A 26,997-nucleotide genomic window follows, 5' to 3' on the forward strand; every position below is an offset into this window, starting at 1 on the left:
TATCTTTTCACCGAGTGTGACGTCCCTCTGCTCGCTTGTTCCCCTTCATTTCCTTCACCCTGAATAGTCAGTCAGTGGCTTTGTGCTGCGTGGTTGCACACTGTCTTATATTCAAATTGACAACAGAGAGGTGCTTTTAACGCCATCGGATACCTGTATGATTCATGCTGGGAGTGCTACTCCAGAGGGTTTTGTAAACAACACAAGTGTCATTGCTGAGGTTAGGGGCTTAATATGACAGAACTACCCTCCGATGAAATGGACAGCTTCCAATCAGTTCCCTTTACCCCTTCGACTGCTATTTGTCACACATAAATATTCCAGATCATCAGATAAATGGAGATACTAACAAAGAATTACCTTGCATAGCAGATGGATACGCCCGTTCCTGTGTTTCTCACTAGCAAATCCATCTTGCAACGCTCCGTCTGAACTGTTTGGGCCTGGTTAGAAACTGACAGGACCAATCAGTGTCAAGGGGCAGAACTTTCTGACGCAGCAGAGTCGTGACGTAAGCAAGCAGCGGAAGACATTAGCATGGATGCTGCTAAAGCACCAGTTTCATCAGAACTTGATGACATTTCTTTGTTAACCCTTTAAGCGCCAAAGTCGCAAAATTGCGGCAAGCAATATTGCTGAATAAAACTGGCTGCAGCTGCAAATGTGGTGCCTAATGTTACTACTTCACACCAGGAGATGGCGGACATGAGTAACTTCAATCCCAGCAGCATATGTGGGCGTTTTTCCATCCAAAGTTTTGGAGAGAGAGTGTTTGAAGACGCACCACCGGTTGAGGAGGCGAGGAAGTGGTAGAAGTGGTTGTAGTTGGTGCATAACAGAGAAAAAGAGAGCGAATTTTAGCGAGAACACTCATGATTTCAGAAGGACTAGTGAAAAATTCACCCCTGCAACGATGACGTCCGGTGAGACCAAGACATTGGAGCCACATGAACTCCGTGCGCCATGAGAGTCCACAAGCAGCACATACAGAAGCCGACGCTTTTTCTCACTGTGGCCAGGGTGGGGACATGGTCGGAGTTGCATGGGTGGTCAAAACATGAACATTGATGGAGGTAGCGGGAATAAAAAAAACACAGTGGAGGTAGGGGCAGATGTGGTAGAAGCAGTGGTGGTGGAGGTCACCTGGTGACGTCAGAATATACAAATAAGATGAGTGAATTTACTCCCACCACAAACTTTGAGTCATACTGAAGAGTTTTCTCATTTACAGTATGCCTTTATCTCTAACCACTTTAAAGTTACTGCCTTTTGAAATCTTGATATCAAAACTGAGTATTTTCTTGAAGAAACTGTGGCACCCAAAGGGTTAAAAGAAGAACAAAGAATAGCATTGAGTTGTTTTCTTTTCAAAAACAACAAAAGTTGTGTACTGACATGTCTACAGTCGCCATGGTTCGTGTTATGCAGTTCCCTATGGAGTTTACTCCTCGGTAGCGGCTACCTCACGTGTTTTGTTGTTCTGATTGGCCCGTAAAGATGTAACAGCCAGAATGTTCATCCAGTCACCCTCCAAGTTTTTTTTCCAAGGCTCTGCCCTTTCCCATACACTGTGTATGAGTGGTTTACCAGATGGATGTGTGAAACACATCCATCTGACGTGCCAGGTTAAACAAAGATAACCAACCTTGCAAAGCAGATGAATATCCTAGACTTCATCACTGTCATCAGGCAAATTAATCTTGAAAAGCTCCAATCCACATTTGTGCCAAACCGAAAACTGTTCGGACCAATCAGCACCATTTGAGGAGAATGAGGCGGAAGCTATGGGTGGGGTTAAGTTGTACTCGAAGCCAGTAGCAATGGCCACGTCCAGTGCAGTGATTACCTCAGATGTAACTGTAGCATAGTGTCAGTTTTACTAGAACTGGACCACGTTTCTGTACATAATAAGGAATAAAAACTAAATGCTTTTCATAATGGAAAACATTTGTCACTCTTCTGCCAACCTGCTTTGGCATGGGTTTGTGAGAGTTACAGGAGAAAGGATTGGTTGCATTTTGAGTGTTTGTATACAGTGGCTGCTAGTGGAGTGATTAGCTCGGACACAGCCACAGCGGCAGTTTTATCAGATGTTTTTGCTCTTCTCCTAGTCTGCTTCGGCAAGACAACAAGAACAAAGAGCAACACAGAAAGCTTGTCTTGGCAGAGAAGACGTTTTTGCATGTCCCGTTGGCATCAATTATATTCACCAAGGAGCTCCAATACTCTACGGCAGTGGTAACCTGTCAGCTCAACAAAGCACATATGTATAACATCATTTTGTCTTGTTCTCTGATTGGTCGTCATGAGTGTACAGTCCTGCCCTTCTCAAATGCTTTCTAAGGGACCTTTCCCTGGATGAGGCCTGATGTGCTCCTGGGAAGTTTCAGCACTGTTCCAAGTTTTCTCCATTTGTGGATAATGGCTTTCACCATTGTTTGATGAAGTCCCAAAGCCTTAGAAATGTCTCTGTAATCCTTTCCGGAAGGATAGATGTCAATGGCACCATGATGTGTTGCTTTTTGAGATCTTGTAGCCTACTTCACTTTGTCAGACAGGTTCTATTTAAGGGGTTTCTGGATTCAACAGGCCTGTTAGTCATCAAGTCTGGATCTGGATAGTGAAACTGAGCTCAGCTTTCCAAAAATGTGGTTTATCACAGTTAATTCATGATTTAACAAGGGAGGCAATGACTTTCCCCATTAAGCCAGGTGGGTAAAAACGTCATTTTGCATTTACTAAGGTGATCTTTGTCTACTATTGATTTTTTCTTTGAAGATCTGAAATATTAAAGTGTGACAAATATGGAGAAAAATAAGGAATCAAGAAGAGGGGAAATCCTTTTTCACAGCCCTGTAAATGAAGTAAAATTGTAAGGATAAATGCATTCAAAAAGTAATACATGTTCCTGCTGCAGAGAACTCATCGACACTCTGCTAATCTCCCTCAAATGCAGCAAAATGCGTGATTGGCAGGAGTTTTGTAATTGTTTATTGGCTTCAGAAAATCAACAGTGAAAGCAGTTGTGACTGTTGACTGGAGTTAATCTAAAACTGCCTGTAAACAAACACATAATTCACAATAAACTGCAACCAGTCTGGTGTTAAAACGACCCGCCTGGGATCAAATCGGCACTCTCTGATGTCGCAAGCTTCCACTTCTGCAGCTGAGCTGATGCAAAGAGACGTGAGAATGAGGCTCATAAAGTCATAATAGCTCTGTCCTCAAACAGTACAGGCACAGTAGTGGATTTAAAAACGTCTGAGACAGAGACTGGAAGACCACAGTGGCTAGTCAAATCAGAGGCTGGGCTTGTCTTCTTATTTTCACTACAAACTTTAAAAACTGAGACTAAACTAGAGAATACAAACACACAAACACGACAGTCTGCAGGCGCTGAGAATACAACAGTTGACAAATAAGTCACTCATTAAACTGAAGTTCATTTTTGAGTAGAACAGATTTATTTATGCGCTAAATTAAAACATGTCTGGGTGGTCCTTGATTCACTTGTGGGTGTTTTTGTAACTTTTTGCAACCTAAATGCCTGATTTTGCAGAAGTTAATTAAGGTTGTGTCTTGCCCAAGGACACATCACCATAGGAGCTTGGGATCAAACCCACAACATTTACGACTCTACCTACAGAGCTGCAGTCACCGCAAGAAACCAAACATAAAAATGCTTCTTCAGTGGCATGTGAATGTGTGTGAATGGAAGTGACATAGCGGTCTTCCAGTCCATTTACCATTTACCTTGCTCTGAGGATTTAGAGCTACTTTTGAGGCAAAAGATTTCAGAGACTACAAAAAAAAAAAAAAAAAAAAAAACTGGAACCATAGCTCTCAGGTGTCCCTCTCTCAGTCTGTTGCTGTAAGATGCCACATCTGTTAGAATGGAAATATACACTCAAACTTTATAAATAAATTAGATTAAGTTTTTGTTTGGGTTAGGGTAAGGGTTTGGAAACCAAAAGTTAAAGTTTAAAACCTGAGCTGCAGAACCTGATTGGACAAACCCTGGGCCAATGGAGAGGCTTGTGGTGTGTACAATTAATCTGCGAAAACCATGTTTAATATTTAACCAGGAAAATAACCACTTATCAAAACAACAAAAAATGAATTCTATTTATTTATGCTGTAGTAAAATATTTTATCAAAATGTGCCTCTCACCCAATGACAGCTTGGATAGGCCCCAGCCAGGATGCCATAGAATAAAGAAGAAACAAACGAGTATGTTTGACGAAGGATGATTAAATAATTGTAAAAAGAGGGGGGAAATGGGTGAAAATTGTCAAAATTCTATTAACAATGGTGAAAATGGACTGAAAGAGGTAAGATGTTGCCAAAAGTGGGAAATAATTGTCAAAATCAGTCAAAGGTGAAAAAAGAAGGTGGCAAAAATGAGCAAAAAGTTGGAAAGTGGCAAAAAGTGTCAGACAATCAGTCAAAAGTGGCAAAAAACGAAAGGTCAAAAGTGAGAAAAAGGTCAAAAGTTTTAAAAAATGTGAAAAGTGACAATAAAGAAGTGGCAGAAATCATTGAAAAGTGGAAAACGAGTGGCATAAATGAGCAAAAAATTGGGCAAAAAGTGGCATAAAAGGGCAAAAGTGAACTTGCAAACATGGTCAAAAAGTGGCAAAATGGCAGAAAATGGGTGATAAATCGAAAAAAAATTGTCAAAAGTAAGTCCTCAAAGCAAAAAGAAGTGGAAAATTTGGAAAAAATGTCGAAATGAGGTGGCTAAATGGACAAATAGCAAAACAGAGACAAAAAATAGGTCAAAAGTGACAAAACTGTTAAAAAAGGTTTCAGTTGGCAAGTGGCGGGTGGGGGGGGGGGGGTCTTCTTTTGGCAAAAATTTTTAGAAGTAGCAGGAATGAATCATTTCAACATCAGAAACCAATAATAGTTAATTTTTCAGCTCCAAAATGAAGAAACCAGGATGCCAGCTTCACTGCCGCTGATCTATCACACATGCATTGATATCAATTCATCGCAGCTGGAGGCTCATTCTCTTAGTTTTTCAGTTGCCCAGTCTCCCCAGCACCTTGTCTGCCTTTCATTTAAATTTTTGTGTTCTTGCACATTAAATTGTCCAACATATTTTTCCACTTCAACCTTCTTAGATGACACAAGTAACAATAAGTATTGATTGCATGCTTAACTGCATAAGTTAAGCATTAACTTGGGCAAGACACAACCTTAATTAACTTCTGCAAAATCAGGCATTTAGGTTGCAAAAACCAAAAATTAACTGCATAAGTTAAGCATGCAATAACTACATTTCCATGCTAACACCCTCAGAGAACTCTTGACCCCTAGTTATACTACTTTAAGAATAATAAGTCATTGTAATTTTCATCTAGAAAACTATCTGATGGATATTTAACAACTTCATAAATGCTTACATTTAGATGTGTTAATTTCTTTTGTGTCTTGTTTTCAAAACACAGTGTACTGAACTCACTGCAGCCCATTAGCATGAGAAAATAGTTTCATCTGAATGTCAGAGACAGCGTTGGTTGGTGACAACAGGAACATCATGCAGTTGCACATCACTGATTAAATCATCAGGAATATAACGCGACCAGAGTCAGCAGAGCAGGTTAAATATGAAACAGAGGAGCGTGCATCTTTAGCTCGTAATAAACCGATGAGGATTTAAAACTGCAACCTTTCTAAACCAAGGTCAGACACCTTGGGATTGAACAGATGGCGTGTGCCACAAACACCCGACATGATCCAGTCTAATTGGCAGTAACAGGTTATTTATTGACCATTTACTGAATTGGTCAATTAGGTTAATAGCTTACTTCACTGTTTACTCTGATTTACAAACCTGCAACTCATGAGCACCTGCCTAATTCCAGGTAATAACAGTCACCCGTCATATGGACAGTTAAAGAGCATAAACACTATTTGGGGGAAAAAATCTTAATGAACTCGTGCATGGTAACAATTTTTGTGCAAGGTTTGAGGCTATTTTTAGCTGCAGATTTCTCACCTTGGAATGTTTAAGTATTTGGCAAAAGGAGCCGTTTGTGGTTGACTTTTATTTTTGCACATTTTGGGGTCTTGATGACAGACAAGTAAATCAAAAAAGGAAAAAGAAAAAAAAAAAAAGCAGTCATCCCATCATCGATTGCTTCAGCCAGCAGCAGAGAGACTGGCTTCAGTGGTGTCCAGGTAAGCTTTCAGTCCAGTGAAAGTATGTTTTTAGATTAAAATTACAACTATCTGACAGCAACACCAAACAGATCTATACAGGAAGGAACTTTTTGTTATGCTAAGAATATTTTTCAGCTAGCAACAGGTGGTTGGCTTTTTTGTTCTTTTTAAAGCCAGCAGACTCCTTCACTAAAACAGTTTGTTACCTTGAAGAACACAAGACCAGCTCAGCTTTAATCAATCAGAGTTTTTGTTGTGCAACATCTGTGTTGAATCAGATGCTAACATTTGAAAATGCACCCACCAACTCTTCTGTTCTACAAGATAAAATTTGTTGTTTTTTTCAGTAGAGTATGGTAGTTAAAATGTGGAAATATTGCATTTTATTTTCAATCTAAAAGGGAGTCTTTTGTTAACAATCTGAAATTGTCTGCAGCAGTAGCACTTTTTTTGTGGGCCCTAATTACCTTGTATTTTTTTTTAGGAATAAGTGATAATTATCTAGTGATTACTTATTAAGGCAGTTATTACATAGTAATAAGAGGGCAATTTACCAAGTTATAACTTAGTAATATTAAGGAAGTAGTAACCTTGCAACAATGTATTAATTATTAAGAAATTTCTTGTAATATTGTAGCAGATCTCTGGTAATTATGTGGTAGTGTATCCTAACCTTGAAGGGATGCTTCAACATTTTGGCAAATTCACCCATTGCCATAGTTCCTATAGTCTTAGTAATAGGTTCATTTCCGTTAGTTGTCAGTGCAAGCTGTTTCTAGATCTGGGGGGATCGATATACCAGCTGCACAGCTAACGCTATGTAAGCAGACAGTATTTTTTGCTTTCACCAAACTCATCAAATACACAATCCAACAACTCCAAAACGCTTTCGTGGACAAGTTGTGACCTGCACATTCACCACACTATGAAACAATCATGGAACACTACGAGACGGAGATGTTTTAAAGTTAAATGCAAAGCCGGGACGACACTCCTGACATGGCTGCTGCACTGTGTCACTCCGCCGAGTGGTTTACTCAAGAAATAGTTCCGAGTATTTGCTTCATGTGTCGTATTGTTACGTAATTATACATTATTATTTCATAGCGTGGTGAATGTGCAGGTCACAACTTGTCCATGAAAGCGTTTTGGAGTTGTTGGATTGTGTATTTGATGAGTTTGATGAGGGAAAGCAAAAAATACCGTCTGCAGATATCATACTGGTAGGCCAGTTCTAATAAAAATATCATATGATCTGGTGGGCCTGGTATAACTGCACTAGGGGCCAGATTTGGCCCCCAGGCCTTGAGTTTGACACCTTGAGTCTGACACCAAGCCTCAAAGGTGTTCAACATATTTATACATCAAAAAATATGCAGGAGTGCATGTACAAAATGACATCTTAATTTTCTCAGGAGCTATTCTTTGTAGGCTTTTACTTTGTAATTTGTCCCATCTACAGCTGAACGTACTTTTCAGCTAACAACTGCTTCTACCATGTTAAAAGTGACAAGTGTTTGATATCACAAGGTGCAGATTAGTTTTGACTTGTCCACTGAGTTTCTAAAGTGAAATAAAACATTCAAAGGAGCAGCGTTAGCCTTATTTCCAACACTGTGTGAGCAGAAAGACACTATTAAAAAAACAGCATATGATCAGAGCTATTAAAAATAGTAAGTGCATTAATTTCAAGTCATGTTTAACACAGTAAAACTGCCAGATATACTAATATACAAAAATTAAAGCACAAGTTTAGAAATACTGGGGGTTCCTTTTCATATTTCATGACACAAGTTCCAAGGATCTGTCAAAATAGTTGACTCATTCTTGCTTAAACCAATTTTTAATACCAAGGTACAACCAACCTCACAGACAGCACTTTGGCAACCCAGACAGTTCAAAGCTAGTTATCTTTGAACCTGGATCCATATGGTTCTTTGACAAGAGCTCTGCCCGTCCCTGCGATAAGCTCCGGATCTCCCGCTGTAACAGGTAGACAAGAAGGCTGAGAAATTTGGGAAGGGGACACGGAGAGGAGGGGTCCTGGGTGACAAAACCCAAGCTCTATCTGCCACCCGGTGTCACACGCAGCACGAAACCCTGCACCTTGTCTGTTAATGAACTCTGCGCTGTCACTATGCTCCTCACGTCCCAGAATCCTCTTCACTTTGTTTATTTATTCATTATCTCACATGTTCCTCTAATAAGGTGGGGCCTGTGCGAGACACACCGAGGGCTGAGGCGTCTGCGGAGCATCTGAATGGTGGCTCTGTCTCGGGCAACAAAAGTGGCAGCGTTGAAGGGTAATGGGCCCACCCACAGGCTGACAGATCTAAAAGGGTGATTAACGAACACCCTGGGGAGAGAGGCGACTAGGGGCGAGGGTGTGAATGCCTTTAGATACTTTTCTTTGTTTCTATTCCTCCTTTACTCTCCAAGAGATATACTTTTTTATGCATTTCAGCTATGAGAGACTGCACAAACATTTACTCGTCTGTCCTCCAGATGTGCATAGAGAAATACAAACAGCCGTACAAAAGCAAATAGCTTTTTCTTTTGCTCACTCATATTGCTTCACACCGGGTTCCCAAGGTAATCTGGATCATTTTGCTCACAAACATGCGCATGTGGAGATTGCTGACAGGTTGAGCAGCTTCTATCAATCTAAATAAGATTCTGCGATGTAGCCCATACATTTTCTCTGCCTGAATGTCCTCCCCCCCCAGAGAGCCGGAGTGTTCACAAAAGCAGCTCGCACTCAGATGGCGGGATAAGTCGAGCTCAATCTGCAACGAGAAACATGGAGGCCTATTTTATCGAGCTATATAAAGGCCAGGTTGATGGGGTTCTAAAAATATGGTGGTCTTAAATTTCTAGACATTCTTGGTGCTAATAAAAGGATGCAGCGGCTCATTGTTCTACTTTTCCCCTCCTCTGATGTCTTCTGTAGTCCTGTCCTGAATTCCAATGGGGGGAGATCCTTTCCTGTGTAGCTTCCTCACAACACTAACCTTTCTTTTATTGCCACATTTCCACCAAAGTCCTCAACTCGGGAACTCCTCCCATTCGTCACATCTTGTTCTGCTGTTCCCAGCAGGCACTATGACGCTCTAGACCTCTGGCTTTTCCAATTACAGTCCCAATCTGAATGTAATTTATCTTGCTCATGATCGAAATCACGCCTGGGCCGTAACTTTTCCTCTGGCAGAATGTTTATGCGTTTAACACCAGATTGCCAACTTGTACCGTGCATGCCAGATGCGTGGAACTATAAAGGACGGTGATGATGATGGATGATAATGACGATGTCAAGGCTGGCAGAAAACTCCACACCAGCAAGGATATTGGGGTTAAAGCCCAGATGGAAGGGGTTAAATGACTGCGAGCCACCTCCCTCCTCCTGCCCACTTTGGAATGATAAACAAGCGCTCCCAAGGCAGAAAACGATGAGCGCCTCCTCCTTTGATATCAGTAGTGTTTCTTCAGTAACCCAGGCCTGGTTTCATTTATACTCCTCGTCTCCCGTACTCTTTCTGTATATCATCCTCATTCTGTCACATCCAGCTGCTGGTCATTAGCTGGATTCTGTCACTGCTGGATTAAGGGGAAAGTGAAGAGCTCGAGAGGCTCCAGCAAACTGCTGCAGTAGCAATAACAGCAGCAGCTCAAGTGTAGCAGTGGCGCCAGTAAAAATGGGATTGGAGGAGCTAGATGGAAAGTGCTAATGAATTTTGATACACCAATGTTGCTAGGTAGGGTCATATTATTACAGTATAGAATCTAAACATGCGCTGCTTATTGATGCTTTACAGCAGAGATTTTTGGGCACACTCACATTAGGTAGTCTGTATCATGCCTGAGCATGCTCAGACCCGTGCTCAGACTCATAGTCCAGCTGGTTTGACTAATGTTGGTCGGTACTGCACTCAGGCATGGTACACTTCCTTCGCCCTGGCATGACTGAAAGAGGTGTGCTTTGTCCCCAGTGCACAGCATGGGTTGGATGTGTTATCAGTAGTCCTCTTGACAGACATTATAACCAATAGCAGAGTTTTAGTGTCTCATTTCTGACCAAAATGGCTCAAAATAAGACCCAAAGTGAATAAAAGGCTGCCCATAAGGGGGAGATAAAGGGGAACAGGGGGTCCATGAAGGTCAGAAAAATCATGGCCCATTGTAAAGTTAAGCTGTGATAACAATATCTTTTCTTATATGAATAACAGCCACTCTTATCAAACATTTTCATTCACTTGTGCTGTTTATGGTCTTCCTCAAAAGGTAAACCTTTTTCTTCAAAGATAATTAAAATTGGTAAAAATTGGCTTAAAAAACATATTGTAGTCAAACTGGCAAAATGATCATAACAAGTTGTAAAAATAGGTTTAAAGTGGCAAAAATGGGCATACAAGGGGGTAAAATAGGATTATAAAGTGGCAAAATGGGTCAAAGGAGGCACAAATCTAAATATTTTTTCTATCAATTTATGCTGTAGTATATGGTCTTTTTTCTTAAGACCAAAATAAAATAGTTTAGAAGTGGTAAAAATGGGCACAAAGGGAGAAATAGGATTAAAAAGTGACAATAATTGGTATAAGGAGGCAAACATGGGCAGCTACTGGCATGTATTGTTTTTAAGCAGAAAACAGGCAGAAGAAAAAAAAGAGCAGGAAAGTGGTTAGAATTGGCAAAAATGAATTTAAAGTGGCGAAATCGCTAATTGAAGCTAAAGATGGGCAAAAACAGGCATATAAAGTAGTGAAAAGGGGTTAAAAGTGGTAAAAAATAGTTAACAGAGGAAATAATAGGCATAAAACGGCAAACATAAGCAGGAAAAGTGTTGTAAAAGGATCACAAGTGACTGAAATGCTTCAAAAGTGGCAGAAAATCCATTTTTTTCTGCATAATTATGCTTAAGTTCTTTGCCTTCAACAAAATGTAAACCTTTTTTCTTCAAACATAGTTAAAATGGGTTTAAAGTTGCAAAAATGGTCACAAAAGGTTAAGAGGGATTAAAAAGTGACAAAAATGGTTAAAAGCAGGCAAACAACAGGCAGGTGTGGAACAAAATAGTTTTAAGTGGCAAAAACAGGCAGAAAATGGCAAAAAAAAAGGGTTATGAGTGGCAAATATGAATATAAAGTGGCATAATTGGGCATACAAATTAATAAAAAAGACAAAATGGGCATAAAAGTGGAGTAAATGGATTAAAAGAGGCAACAATATAATTTTTAAAGTGTAAACCCTCCTTTCTTCTTATGGTTTGAACCTTTACTTTAGTATCAAAAGTGGGCCTTTTGGAATAAGACAGTACTGACAGTGTGTATACCCAAGTTAAGACCTGCAACAATGTTTTTCAGTTCACTCAAGTAGACTCGAGCAAGGCCAAGGGGGCAAATGTGGACCAGGGGACTGGCACTAATGCTACAGATCCATTGGACATGTGTTTATTTGATTAAATGTTACCAGGAGAGGGTCCATTATGGGGCCATTTAGGGGTCCAGCCATTTCTATGGGTCGGCCTGGTTGGGCTTGGAGAAGGCCAGCAGGGGACTGGGAAAAAGGGGACAAGTGTGCTTCAGCATGGTACGGGGCAAGTGGCCCTAGTGTGAGTGCACCCTAAGGCACAAGAGTAGTCACCAACCATGCTTTTTCTGGCATTCCCATAAATTCATACCTAAACTTCTCCCCTCCTTTGTTCTGGCATTCTGCACCACTTCCTTTCACCCTTGTTTTCAACATCTTTCTTTCCTCTTTTCCATAAGGTCAAAGAGGGTTTGTCATACTTGGGAGGTACAATGGATTCACAAAACAATGACAGGAATACCTAACATCTCACAGGTCAGAGTGTGAATTCCAATATGAGCATTACATAATGGTTGACTTGCATGTTGTCGCTGGCGTGGCCCTTGCTAGTGAAATAAAAATGCAAGGAAAATTGTTACAGCGTTCATCAAAGACTTGAAGATCAAATGTATATAAAATGTGAAAGACAATATCACAAATATCACAAATAAACACATTTGTAGATAAGATTTAGCAGGAAGCAAAGGGGACATTTGCATTGTATTTGGGCGGACATGGAAATGGGATGTTTTTTGTCATGGAAACAGCAGCCCTGAGCTCAGAGGTGGCAGTTGCCTGACAAATTAATCAAACATTAGCCTAGAACTAACTTACTTTGAGCTAAAGATGCTAACTTACTACATCAGTGCCAGATCTTTCAAACAAATTAGCAGTTGATTAGCTGGTGCTAGTCCCAACTGTCAATGGGGTACATACTGGACTGGTCTCCAGTCAGTCATAGGGCTGTCATATAGAGACAAAAAACCTGCTATGTCCACACCTATGTGCAATTTAGAGTCAAAAAGAAAATAAGCAAGCATGTGTTTGGTCTGTGGGAAGAAGCTTGAGAATCTGGTAGGAACACATGCATCATACCAAGACTTGAATGAGGAAATTTCACCATACACTGTTGTGAAATCTGCTAGACTTATCACACAAATGTGACAAAGTTAGCTCTAAAATGATGCATAGACAATAATAGAAGCAAACCAATGCAAAGTTCATCAGCCATCATCAGTCATGTTGGACCATCATAAGAACATAACTGGAACTACAAACATTTTTTTGCATGTACACTCAAGTTTGATGTCTCTATCTCTTTCTTTATCTGACATTTGTTTACTCTATAATTGGGGGCTTGTGGGGCTCAGTGTTTTTACAGTTCTAGCCCCTCCCTCCTGCCGCTGTTGCCGAGGTGCCTTGTTTTCAAATCAGTGACCTTCATCAGACATATGCTCCTATGTGTGTGGTGCTAAGAGTGCTGCCAAAAAGCATATGCAGATATGTGACACTTAATGCTCCGCGTCCCAGGCATCTGTCACGGCCACTGGCTTGTGTATACGCTGGGGAGATGCCATGTGGGTGCTGTGAGCGGAACAAAGCGCTGTTTCATTGCTATTCAACTAATGGTGCCACAACACTGCTACCACTTTTTTATTTTGTATGTTTGGCTTTCAGTGTGGCGTCATGCTAACGAGGGTACGTTGTTTGATCTCTTCCTATATGGTGGAAAGGGAAGTTAAAAAGCTGTGTCAGGGCATGGCATGTAGTGATACAGGCACCATGGATCACAGGACCTAAACAGGGATGGGGTATGGAGTCAACGCTGACATGAAGGAGTAAGCCATTTTAAAGGCATCTATAATGCTATGTATATACAGGGGTGGTTTAAGAAGTTTGGAAGCCCAAGGCCAATATCAGTATAAGAAATGTCTCAGTTTCAACATCTGATATGTTGTATATCTTCTATTGTTAATAGTATATGGGTTTATGAGATTTGCATATCATTGCATTTTGATTTTTTATTGTTTACACAGTGCCCCGACTTTTTTGGAATAGGGGTTGTATTCAGCTTCAAGCAAATATTTGTTTCCATTCAAAGCCTTTCAAAACAAGTTTTCACTTTTTTATTTTTCTGTGTGCAATGTCCAAAGACCAGCTTCTGGAGACCGACCAATTAAATTGTAGGTAATGCTGCAAGCTGGACTGTGATGAGCTTAGATTGCTCAGTTCACACTGATGCAACCGTCTTGTGCAACATTATAAATCAGTGTCATTGTGTCACAACTTTTGGTGTCAAACATGGATTTATTTTCTACTTGAAGTTTCTGCTTAGTAAAGCAAGATTGTTCCTGCCACGGTAACTTAACTGAATGTTTGTGTTGTGCTCATGGTAGATTTATGTTAGGTCTTTTTCAATAATATAAGAAAGAGAATAGTAGAGGTCTAGGCAATTGGTACTAGTAGTCTCACGATTAGTGAAATGGGGATAACTTGAGGGCAGTGAATGTATCTCAAGTGACTGTAGTATAAAGACACCTATATTCCTGGCTACTATTACACCATGAAGACTAAAGAACACTCCAAGCAATTTGGAAAAAAAAAAGATTATTGAAAGAATAAGTCAGGGGAAAAAGTTGAATCCATCGTCAAGAAATGGAAGTTTTTGGCACATGTGTAAATCTGCCTAGATCAGACCATACTTACAAACTGTGTGACCGTGCAAGGAGGAGTGAGAGAGACCATGAAGACACCTATAGCCTTGTTTACATCAAGGGGTCCGGTTTGATTCAGTATGGTTTGGTAAGCTAAACCCTAAAATAGTTTGTGTTTCCACAGACACCTGCCCTCCTTAGTGGGTGGGCTGTAAAGGCATGAATGTGGGGTCTCATGCAGCGCCAGTCTGCTGGTCCAGCCGCTGAGTTGTAGGAAAGATGAGTGACAGGAGTCAGTAGGGAATAAGCATTAAACAGCTTTATTTCAGATAAAATAACTAAATATTAATCATGTTAACCACTGTCAGTACAACTCCTCAGCTGATGGAATACGTGTACAGAAAAGTTTAGAGTCATTACAGCACGTTAATATGTGAATACATCTAGTCGAGAACAGTTAATACAACAATACTAGTATATGACAGTTTAGAGCTGTACTGTGAGAATTCCCCACATTAAAATTATAGTTCAACTGGTGTTAAAATCAAACTAGATTTAGTCAGAAATCCTGGGTGCTCTGATCAGACTGGCTAATATTACACGATGTTTTCACAGGTTACCTAAAGTAAAAAGAAGATGAATAGTTAAAGTGCAAGGAATCAATTGATCTAAAGCTTCGTATTCACAAAACTTCAGTATTTATTTAGCTTCACATCCATTGCAGATGGACCACGCTGATGTGAGTGTTCAGGCTCTGCTTTGTGTTCTTAAAACCAGGTCCAGACAAACGCCAGGAAACTTGATCTGTGGCCAGATGTCAATATCCACAGACTAGGAAACAGTTTCGATCTCTGCCGAGTCCAAATATCTATTTAAGCAGATATTAGTCAGTTTTTCTCCCGTTTTTACCCACTCCTCACAGAGCAGACTTGCGTGTTTTGCAGCCTGAAGCCGAGCAGCGCTGACACGTTGCAGTGCACCCCCCTATTATTGTGCGTGTAGCTCCACCTTTTTGGTATGGATAGGTAAGATTGGTACCCCTACAGAAGGGTGCTGAAAAGTGGGATGGTACGGGTCATTTTTTTTGGGACCCTTTTCAACTTTTGCTCTGTGGAAATGCAAAAAAAATGCATGCCATTCCTTACCGAACTGAGCCAGACTTCTTGGTGGAAATGACCTATAAGACTACTCAGTAGGAGTTACAAGCTTCAGCAGCTGAGATTGGAGAGACTCTGCATACAACAACTGTTGGCCGGGTTCTTCACCAGTCAAAGCTTTATGGGAGAATAGTTAAGAGATCTCGACTCAAGTTCGCCAGAAGACATGTTGGAGACTCCTAGGTCAAGTGGAAGAAAGTTCTCTGGTGCTCTCTGGCCATCAGAAAAAACACTATTTTTTGCGGACAGTGGTGACAGCATCATGCTGTGGGGATGCTTCTTGGTAGCTGGGCCAAGAGGCTTGTAAAGTTAGAGGGTAAAATGTAGGGGGCAAAATATAGGAAAATCCTAGACAAGTCTTATTCAGTCTACAAGAGAACTGCAGCATGGGTGAAGACTTATTTTCCTGCAAAGCTACACAGAAATGGTTTGAAGACAATAAGATAAATGTTCTGGAGTGGCATTTGTGGTCAACCTGACAGAGCTTGAGCAGTGAAACTGCAGTGTCCAGATGTTTGAGCCTGACTGAGACCCATCCACACAGACTCGGTGCTGCAATTGTAGCCAAACATGCATCTACTAAAGACTGACTTGAAGGGGGTGAACATTTATGCAGTCACTTAGTTTACATTGCATATTTTGATTTTATTGACATTGTTTTGAAGAAATCTGTTTTCACTTTGACATTAAAGAGGATTTTTTTTTTGCATTTTGTTGTCAAAAAAGCCAAATTAAATTCACCATGATTGAGTTAGAAAATCAATAAAAGGGTAAAGAGTTATGTAAATAACCAGAATGTTAGCCTGTTGGTAGACCCTCAGGTTTTTAAGGGGTTAAATCTGCTCTTTTGTAAAGTTTTGTTATAAATTGGCACTGTACAATTATAGATGGACTGATTGATTTCTAGTCCTTTTCATTCTTTATGGGAGACTGAGATTTTTTCATCAGTATTCTGTGAGCATTATTACTTCTGAAATAGGTTGTGCATTTTTAGCCTCTGGTTCATGTGTTGATTTGTAAATTGTTATTTTTGTGCTGAAACACATTCATCAACAGATGAGACACCATCACACTATCACTCATGGGATGATTTCCCCTTGCTGGTCAGGGGTGTAACTGTGAGCAGGAATGGGGCTGCTATGTTTTGACGGGGGAAGAAAGACAGGCCTATTACAGCCTAGAGACAGAGTGAGCGCTAGACAGAGACCCAACTTAGTTTTCTATTCAGTTAGCTGTGGGAGAAAAATGAAACGCAATTTGTACACTGAAAATTGGCCATTGTCTTCAGGAAGATTGTTCCATTCAAATCATGACATTGCAACGACATTGGCCCGAGTCTGCAGAAGGCGCAAGGACATTGCAGAAAAGGCATAGCTCACATGAATAGAGGCTTTTTTTTTTGTAGGCTACATGATTATGGTCAGGGGGAAAAAAAAAGATGGAGTCTGACTCATAATCTGGCACTGTGAACGAGCATGAAATTGAAAATGAATTGAATGTGAGCTGAATGAATGGCACTTACTTTGTTTTTCATCTCTTAAAACAATACCTACCTCTGATCAACTGGAGTCTTGTTTTCATGCTGATAAACAAGAGTTTTCTTCTGGGCTGTGGGCTCTCTGGGTGGCCCTTGTCAGCCTGATAGTCTGTTGTGATGGCTGCCTTCACGTTCTGCTCCTAAACTGTGGTTTTTGTTCTAATATTTGCACATTTCCAATATGCGCTCATTGACATTTGGATTTCCCAAAGAGTGTCGAGGCAGGATGCCAGTCCCCTCTGAGCATGAATTTATAAATTGAAAAACCAGGCAAAAATGACCTTAATCCGCTCTCCGTCATTCTGCGGGAAATGTTCATGCTCTGCAGGGACAGGGTTTACAGCCACCATCTGTTGCATTTTTCATTAACAAAATCTATTTCTTCATTTAACCATGCATGCTCAGACAATGCTATGGCTCCCATAACACCCCTAAATCCTGGATTGGAAAAGAATGAAAACACCAACTTACCATAGAGAACATGTTTTCAGATTAGTGCTGTAATTGCAAGTATAATACAAGTATATTCATCAAGGATTATGGTGATGACATTTTTGTATGTATTCAGGTAACAGGGGACAGCAAATTCAACTAATGGAGCTGAGTCAGATTTGACCTAAAAAAATAACTTTATGTGATGACTTCTGCTGACTCCCATGGCCGGAGAATCTTATTATGGCAAACACATTAAGGAGTTTATTGTGTTTTGTAAAAGGAAAATAGGAGAAGACACAAAGCTGGTGTTGAGGCTTTAGTTTGTGTCCCAGATATTCTGAAAATGTGACAAAGCAAACAAGAAAGAACCAAGTTTCTTGCAGAAAAACTTTTTGTAACCATCAACTTTTGCAAAGTTGACATTTTAACTCTTTATAGGAAACTCATCAAAATACCTGGAAAGTCAAAATCTAAAATCTAACCCCTAATTTGTGGACATCACATGGCTTTTGTGGGTTAAGGAATTTAAAACAGTAGTTATCTTGGAGAACAAGGTTAACAAAGTTGTTATATACAGTACGGTTTCTTGGTCATCTTTAGTGAAAATAAATCAATAAACAAACAAACAAACAAATAAATAAATAAATAAGCATAGCCTGTCTTTTTATCTGCTTTAATTCAGTTTGTACCAACATTTTTAATATAAACTTAAAACATAAAATAAGGACATTGTTGTTTGGTACATTATTTCTTTGTTGTAACAATGCTTCTTGGTAATAAATCTTATACCGTTGGAAAGCCTGTTTATTACCTTTTAAATGATGCCACATTTGTAAGGATCATGCATTTGTGGGATGAGCAGCAGAGCTGAGTATGTGGGTTGCGCCCATGAAAAATGTGCCATATGTTCTCTGCCAATGCTAAACAGCTTATATTGCTGTTGCGATTGACTCTTGTTTTGAGCTTCTGGTATCCCCAGGTGCTGCCAATCAGGTGCCTGATTGTCAGCACCTGGGAGCACGGGCCCTGCTACAGTGGTCAGTAGATGTCTGCTTCAAGAATCGGCATGCCACTTTTGACTGATCTGGATGGGCCTGAGCGATAGGGCAATCTTCAAGATGGTGTTCCGCAAAACCAAGTTGTGGCATTGTTTGGGTTAAGCCCTAGTACCACCTCCAAACTGAAGGACAAGTTTTTTGTTGCAAAACCTTCAAGTTAGGCATTGCAACCTTATGCTAGTGAGTTAAAATGTTTACTAGGGTTATAAACAGGCATGCAGTCTGGCTGCAGAGTGTAGATCTCAAACCCCCCCCCCCGCAAATCAATACTGTAAGATGCTGCATCTGTTGCCACGGGAACATATGCTAAAACTTTCCAAATAAAAATGGATTAAACTTTTGGTTCCGGAAATAAAGCTCATCCTCCATGAAAACACTCTAACGCTGCTACCCTAGCTAAAGCTAATGTAGCAAAAGCTTATGTATCTAAAGCTAATATAGCAAAGCTACCACAGCTACGTAAGTTACATAGCTACATTGCTAAATCTAAGGCTACGTTAGCTATGTAGTTTATGTAGGTATAACTGACGTAGGGCTGCACATCGGCGCAGGGGTTAGCGCTGTTGCCTCACAGCAAGAAGGTCCCTGGTTCTCTTCCCGGCGTGGGTTCTCTCCGGGTACCCTGGCTTTCTTCCACCTCATTAGGTTAATTGGTGACTCTAAATCGGCCGTAGGTGTGAGTGTGTCTGGTTGTCTGTCTCTATATGTTAGCCCTAGGATTGACTGGCAACCTGTCCAGGGTGTACCCCGCCTCTCGCCCAATGACTGGGATGGGCTTGAGCCCCCCGCCCCCTCATCCCCTGGCGACCCCAATAGGTTAAGCGGTATAGAAAATGGATGGATGGATAACTAACGTAGCTAAAGTAAACAAAGCTAAATTAGATAATGCTACGTTTGCTGAAGTAGTTATGCAGCAGGGTGTCTAGAAACACCCTGCTGGAACAGATGCAGTGTCTCACAGTAGTGGACTACAAGAGGTGACTGCTGCATCTAGAGTGACTGGTGTCTAGAAACACCCTGCTGGAACAGATGCAGTGTCTCACAGTAGTGGACTACAAGAGGGGGTGTCTGAGACCTGTAGTCTGCTGCCAGACCCCTCTGAACAGGTTAAAAGGTAGGATTGTTTGTCATAGACTCCAACTATAAAGTACCTTTCACAGACCAAGGATGCAATGTGCCATAGAAAAAAATCCATTCTATTTTTAACCATAAAAACAAACCAAAACATTGAGAAACTACAAACGTATGCTACAATTTCATCACGAGCATGAGTGCCGATTTAAAAAGATGTGTCTTGAGGTCTTTAATAATAATAAGATGAAGACCATGGCCAGACAAACTGAGGGATCTACTGGTGTTGAGGGGCTAGAGCAGGTGTGAGATAAAATCAGGCCCTTTAACATAACTCAGCAAACAGGGATTTTAAGGGGAGATATGATCATGAAAAGAATGCAGATTAAAGGGTATGCCCATGTTACCATTGCTTCAAAGCTAACAGGCCGGGGGTACCTCTCTATGACTTGGAGTCTGCCTCATGTGGACATTAGGAGAACTGCAGATCCCACCACTTCCCCATTGGCGTCATTTTTCAGCCTCGAAGGCTGCCCCCTTGATAGTTACAAAACTAGTTTACACCTCAGATTTAAAGGTCACAACAACAGTAAATCTTACCTTTTGTGATAAACGACAAGCAGGCCAACTACCGATAAAGTTTTGTTTTTACTGTGCACAGTTTATGATATTTTAAGTAGCGTATATTCATCTTTTCACGGCTGTGCCAAGTCCTCCTGCTCTCGCCGAGCGGTGGCCCGGCCAGCATATATCATGTCACCATTCCCTGATAGGTTTATTGATTTTGCACTCCCCTCTGCACCATCTCTCAAACTTTTCAACACCAGAACTAACTGAGACAGATATTTTCCAACTGCTCAAAATAGATCATTAGCCAATTGGAAAAGATGGACTTTAAGCCTCTACAGATCCATAGAAAAGATTAGGAGAGATGGAAAGAGGAGGAATCCTCAAATCTGCTGCATAAGTCCATGTAGAGGAGGGGGCCTTTTGTTCTGGGTTCTGATGATAAATGCATGTGAGTAGGAGGGACAACAGCTGTGCCATGAAATGTTTGTGGTAAATATATGAGAATAATATCACGTCAGGCGAGATAATAATATGCAGCTGTGCCAGTATCTTCCATCCCAGCTTTGTACCTTCAGGACCACAGACAGAGAGATGATGGACACCGCTGAATCCAGGAGCATCTCTGCTTTAAATCCTCTCCCCGCTGATATGACTATAGGTCTCTATCACTGTGTCAGTGCACATCCATATCACAGGGGACAATCTGCCCTCTGGGACGGGCTGTTTTCTGAATGGTTTCTGCCAGCTTCCTCTTTCTTAGGACAAATAGGGTAATAATTCCATCAAGGGGAGAGGATGAGGCAATAAAACATGAGAGAAAGGGAGGGGATTTTTAATGTGCTTCGTTGTCTCGGATGCAATTACAGTGCCCATCATGTGATGCTTTATCTCTCGGTCTCCATGGATTCTGCCCTCACTTTCTCGCTCTCGTGCACGGTGGGAAAAAAAAAACAGAAGCCAAAAATGTGAAATAAAAACAAGCAGAGGCCAAATTGTCATGTTCAATTTTAATTTGTTTGTTGTTATAGAACAAACCTGTTCAACAATGTTCAGTTAGAAGAGAAAAAACCCAAACACCTTGAGCCAAATAAATTATGATAGCACATTCCCAGATCACTTCCCCGAGAGTAATCTTTGAGGATTTAAAATTAGGCCGCTCTCTATGCATACTAATTGCAGACAGCTTGGGATAAACATATGATTTCAGAATTTTTAATGCAGTTAGTCATCGCCATGACACTTTTTTCCGAGTCTACTCCGACTTCAGGCAAGGTCTTTTCTGATCAAGTTAATTACTTTGAGGGGAGCAGACAGTGAGGCTAATTAAGAAATATGTCTAACTGAACTGTGGTCAATGACAGCCCTACTCCTACCACTGTGTTCTGACCTAGATCACTAATGCTTCCTATTTAGGAATTACCACATGACAAATATCCAATCAAAACTCCAGAAATTGCCCTCCATCATAGTGGGCTGAACTGTCACTGCCGCGAGGTTTCTTGGGTGGCTTATGAAGTCACGAGTAATCAGAGGAGTTCATGCCAAGTTGTTGATTACCTCAAATTAAGTGTCTTGAGGCCATCGAGACCCAACTGTGTCACCCCCAGCTCAAAAAAAAAGACACATGCAACGAGACATACTGGAAATTATAATCAGGGATATTGGTGGACCTTGGCGAGCTACTAATCAGTCTCTGAGCTCCAAAGGTCTGAGACGTTTAAATTAAAAAAGTTGCTCATAATAACTTGGACTTCAGTGTTACAGGAGGAAAACATTTTTTCCTGCAGGCTCCCTTGTGCGAGCAGAAATCAATATTAACTGTGATCCCTGGCCGTGGAAGTCGAAAATGTTGTGGAACATCTGACTTGTAGCAGGGAGCTTTGCGATTTGATACAAGCAGGTCCCAGACTTCCCCTGACCCTTAACACGACAGCAGCTCTGCTGAAAAGGCTCTGAGATCATTTGTTTCTGTTTACAAAGATGTATTTTTCTTGTTTTGGAACATAAAGTGGGCATTCTGTGTCAAAGGAAAACTGATAAACTTGTTAATGTCAGCTGCCATTTTCAGGCAGTGTTTAAAGGACTAGTGCTACCCATTTAAATGAGCTAACAGCAGACGTTTGGCAGTAACTGCTAAAGTATGTCTGGATCAGTCCACACTTGTTTAGATTTTTGCCTCACTGTGTCGTTGCAGCCCTTCATTAAACATCAGGCCTGATTATGGAAGTCAGGAATGACAACTGCTCTTGCAATGTGACAAAATCAGTGATGCATCCAGGACGTCCCACAATCCCAATCTGTCAAGACTGGCATGTCAGAATTTTTCTTGCATTTTTCTAGTTTGACACCCTGACCTGATGTTAACATGTATCCTGTCCAAGGCCGCCCATAAAGGGGGGTAAAGGTAAAGTTTTCTTTACATGTTCCATTGTAAAGTTAATCTGTGATATCCATACGTTCCTTTTAACCTGATTAATAGCCATTCTTATCAAAGCAACAACAAAAAAAAAAAAAAATGTATTTATGGTTTGATACAGTATAGTATTTTTCAACTGTAGACCCCTTTTCATACCAGAATTACCTTTTTTGGTTATGTAAAAAACGTGGATAGATTGAACCATTTGGGATGTAATGTCAGACTTCATAGCTAAACCATGATGTGCTCAAATATAAGGATGCCAGAAAATAAGGAAGAAGAAAGTGAGACAACCTAAAGGGAAAAATATTTAAATAAATTAAAAAATTGGTTAAAAGTGGCAAAGTGACAGAAAAAGTGGTGAAAAGGGGTTAAAGAGTGGCAGAAAAGGGATAAAAGAGTCAAAAAAAGGAGTTGGAAAATGGTGGAGGAGGGTCAAAAACTGGTACAATGATATAAAAGTAGCAAAATGAGGGGGAAAAAATGGTGTACAGTGTCAAAAATGGGTTGAATGTGGCAAAATGTGATAAAAGAGAATAATGGATGGAAAAAATATTGTGAAAAAAGATTTCAAAGTCACACAAATGGGTTAGAAGTGGCAAAAATGGGTAAAAGAGAAAGAAATTGGTGTAAAACATTGGGAAAAGTGCAAAAATGATTGAATGTAGCACACCAGGGAAAAAAGAGGAAATGGGTTAAAACACCATAATTGAAAAAATGGAGGCAAAAATAGGATACATTTAGCAACAATGGGTTTCATAAATGCAAGAAGGGGCAAAAATGGGTGGAAAAAAAAGTGGTGAAATGAGGTTAAAAGTCACACAAATTGGTTAAAAAGTGGCAAAAATGGGGGTAAAGTGGCAAAAAATTGGTTAAAGTCAATAATTGGCAGAAAAGGTGAAATTAAGGGGTTAAAAAGTGGCAAAAATGGGATAAAAGAGGCCAAAATAGATAGGAAACACGTGAAAATAGGTGAAGAATTGACAAAGTGGGTCAAAGGTGGTAACAACTTAAAAAAGGTGGTTGGATACTGAAGTGAAAAGGGTTAAAAGGTCAAAAATTGGGGGAAGGTGGCAAGATGGACTTTTTAAATATAAGGAGGGGCTTGGGGGTGGGGTTTACAAGGGTTTAAGGTGGCACAACAACTTCTTTGGTGGACAAAGAAGTGGCAAAAGCTGTTCAAATTCGCAACAACTGGATAAAAGCGACAAAGATGGGTTAATGTTTGAAAATTTGCAACAATGAGTGGAAACAATGGGGAAAATGGGTTAAAAAATGTCAAGACTAAGTAATTTCAATATCAGGACCCAATAACAGCTTGACACACTTATCAGCTCCTAAAGAACGTAACCATTAGCCAAGATGCTAATGCAATGATCCAACAAATGCACTGATATCATCAATAAATCACAACTGTGGACAGCCTGCTCACTGGATTTGTCAAGGCCTCGGCCAACTCTGTTGGCAGGCTTAACTCTATCCCACCAGGAGAATAACATTTGCTCCCTAACTTTGCATTTTCACGTATCATTTTCAAAGTTACAACTTGAGGCTTTGCAAAACATACATGATGACTGACATGAAATCTGGTCTATCCATCGTATGTCAAGGTTTGCATGAAAGAGGTTTTGTAGAAACATATGGATGAGGCAGTCAAAAGAGAAGCAATTAACCAAAGTTTGAACAAGCAAACTGAATAATCAGGTCTTTTAAATCTGTAATGAAATAAGTTCAGTATACATTGAGCCACCATGGAAACTGGTGACTTCCAGTCAATTGCGTCATTGTTAGACTGAGTTAACCTGGTGTTGCTATAGATTATGTTTATCATATTAGCGTGCAGCTCAGAATTAGCACCATCATCATTGTCTCCATGCCTAGTTTACATCCAAAACATGAGGTAATTGCATAAGGTCTGGCTGAAATAGACACATAGGCTATTTATGACAGCATGATGGTGACATCACTGACTAATCCTTGATATTTAGATCTCTGCTGTTGGAGAGCATGCCGACAGACGAGCAAAACAGAGAAACAGACATAAACCCCTAAAGTGGTCCATCATCAATGTAAAACTTCCTCCATCTCATTCATCCTTGGGAATCTTGGGAACCAATCCTTTCTTAAAGCTCACCCATGACTTGAATGTGATCTTTGTGAGCCGAACATTGTCATACAAATCACAGAGGTATTATAATCATACTTTCTCCAACCTGGGAACAATACAGGAAATAAATCTTTTCTATAACGAGAGGACCTTAAAATCCATCACAAATGGATTATTGTAATTCCCTGTATTTCGGGCTCAGCCAACAGGCCAGTTCTTGCCTCAAACACTTTTCCAAAGTCAGGACTTTAAACATATTCTACAGGAACAGACCTTACTACTTCTGTCTTTGTGATTGGCTTGTTATATATGAATTTATTACTAGGGCATTAACATAAATGTTACTTAAATTCGACACAGGGAATAAGATGACATTCACACCACTTCTCACTAGTGCATACTGTTGTAAAGTTTAAAAAAAAAAGTTTTCGAAAGCTTCACCTCGATAACGAAGGAAGGAAGGTAAAGAATATGATCCTTTTTGTCCCATTTTACTACTGGGTGAAACTATGGAGATCTACCTTTAAAATGACCACAGAACAGTTTTCCATTTTGCCTCAGTCCATTTTAAATGAGCTGTCACATATGGCTTGTTCTTGCATGATACAACTTTAACTTTCATTTGTGGATGGCACACTGATTGGCACAGTGATTTGTGGAAGTGTTCTTGAGCCCATGCAGCGATTTCCAGTCCAGAATCATTCCTGTTTTGCACGCAGTACCACGTGAAGGCCCAAACATCATGAGAATCCAGTACTGACCTTCAGCCTTGTCCCTTGCACGCAGAGATTTCTTCAGATTCTCCAAATCTTTTGATGATTTTATATACTGCAGATGGTGGGATATTCAAGTCTTGTTAATTTAATATTTTTCTGAAATTGTTCCACATTTTTTGATGCAGTTTTTTGCAGATTGGTGAACCTCTGTCCATATCTGAGAGATAACTCTGTTTAATCATGTTACTGATCTGCCACCACTAAACTGAATTGGTTGCAAAGTGCTCCCCCAGCTGATTTTCATTAGTACCACTTACTTTTCTGTCCTTCTGTGGTCTGATCCTTACTTTTTGAGATGTGTTGCAGCCATCAAATTAAAAATGAGCAAATATTTGTTCATGAAATGGTAAAATGTCTCAATTTCAACATACAATGTGTTGCTTATGTTCTATTGTGATTGAAAAATAGGTTGATGAGCAAGGCCATCCAAAAGGGGAGGGCTTTCTGGGGCCCAGCCAAACTGCGGTCCCTTAAAAAAGAATTAAAATGTGTAAGAAGTGTCAATAATTGGGTTTAAAGAGGCAAGAATGGGAAAAAGTGGCAAAGTTGGGAAAAGAGGGGCAAAATAGGCTAAAAATCACAATCATGTGTCACAAAAAGGCAAAAAGGGGACAGAGATGGGTGGAAAAATGGTTTCAAGGGGTTTAAAGTCACATGAATGAGTTAACAATGGCAAAAAGGATAACAGGGGTAGGAATGGGTTCAAGGTGGCAAAAGATTGCAGAAAAATGGTCGGATACAGAAGTGTAAAGGGGGTAAGAGTGGTAAAATTGAGTGAAAAGTTTATGGATTAAAGGTGGCAAAACTGGCAGGAAAAAGTGATTGAAAAGGGTAAGAAAGTGACAAAAAAGATGGGAAAAAAATAGTGAAAAGGAGACCAAAGCATTAAAAAGAAATTCAAAAAGTTGCACAAATTTGCTTTACGGTGGATAAAACAAGCAGAAAGTGTCAGAAAGGAATTTAATATGACAAAAAAGTGCAGAGGCGACAGTAGGGGGATCGCGGCAAAAATGGGTGAAAAGTGACACAAAGGCTACCACCAATGCTACTGATCCAACATTTACATTGGTATCATCAATAAATCACAACTGGGGAGGGCCCATCCTCTGGGTTTGTAAGGGGCCCAGCCAAATGGGCAGGCCTATTTTTGAGATTTACAAATGATTGTGTTCTGTTTTTACTTAAGCTTTATACAGTGTCCAACTTCTTTGGATTTGGGAATTTTCTACTACTTTTACTGCTGCAAAGCTTTTCCAAAATCCCTAATTTATGAGCTAAAATCACCAAACTGCATTAGTTTGTATAGAAAATCAGCACTACCAGCAAAAGCAGGCCTTAACAGACCTGGGCCCTTTAATGGTCTCTGTGCATGCTTCATATGGGTTTTAAAACCACATTCTGATCCTGAACAAGTCTTCCTTTCTTCAATGTTCAATACTGATGTGGATTGTGACTCTGGAGGACATTAGCTCCACTGGGAAGATTCTGGTACAAAAAGTATCAATTACTTTCAGATAATTTGTTCTGTTGAACATACTAGTCCCGATTATGTGATTGTGGTTCCTGAACACTTGAGTTTTTGTTTGAAAGACTGTGGTTTCGGATCATATCAGCCTCATTTTATGGGTGAAGAGAAAAGGTCAAGCACAGAGTGATTCAAAAAACCACATGTGCTGGTCCAGCACTAAGTGAAAAAGAGACAGA

The sequence above is a fragment of the Cheilinus undulatus genome, linkage group 19, assembly GCF_018320785.1.
Source record: "Cheilinus undulatus linkage group 19, ASM1832078v1, whole genome shotgun sequence".
NCBI classification, from domain to species: Eukaryota; Metazoa; Chordata; class Actinopteri; order Labriformes; family Labridae; genus Cheilinus; species Cheilinus undulatus.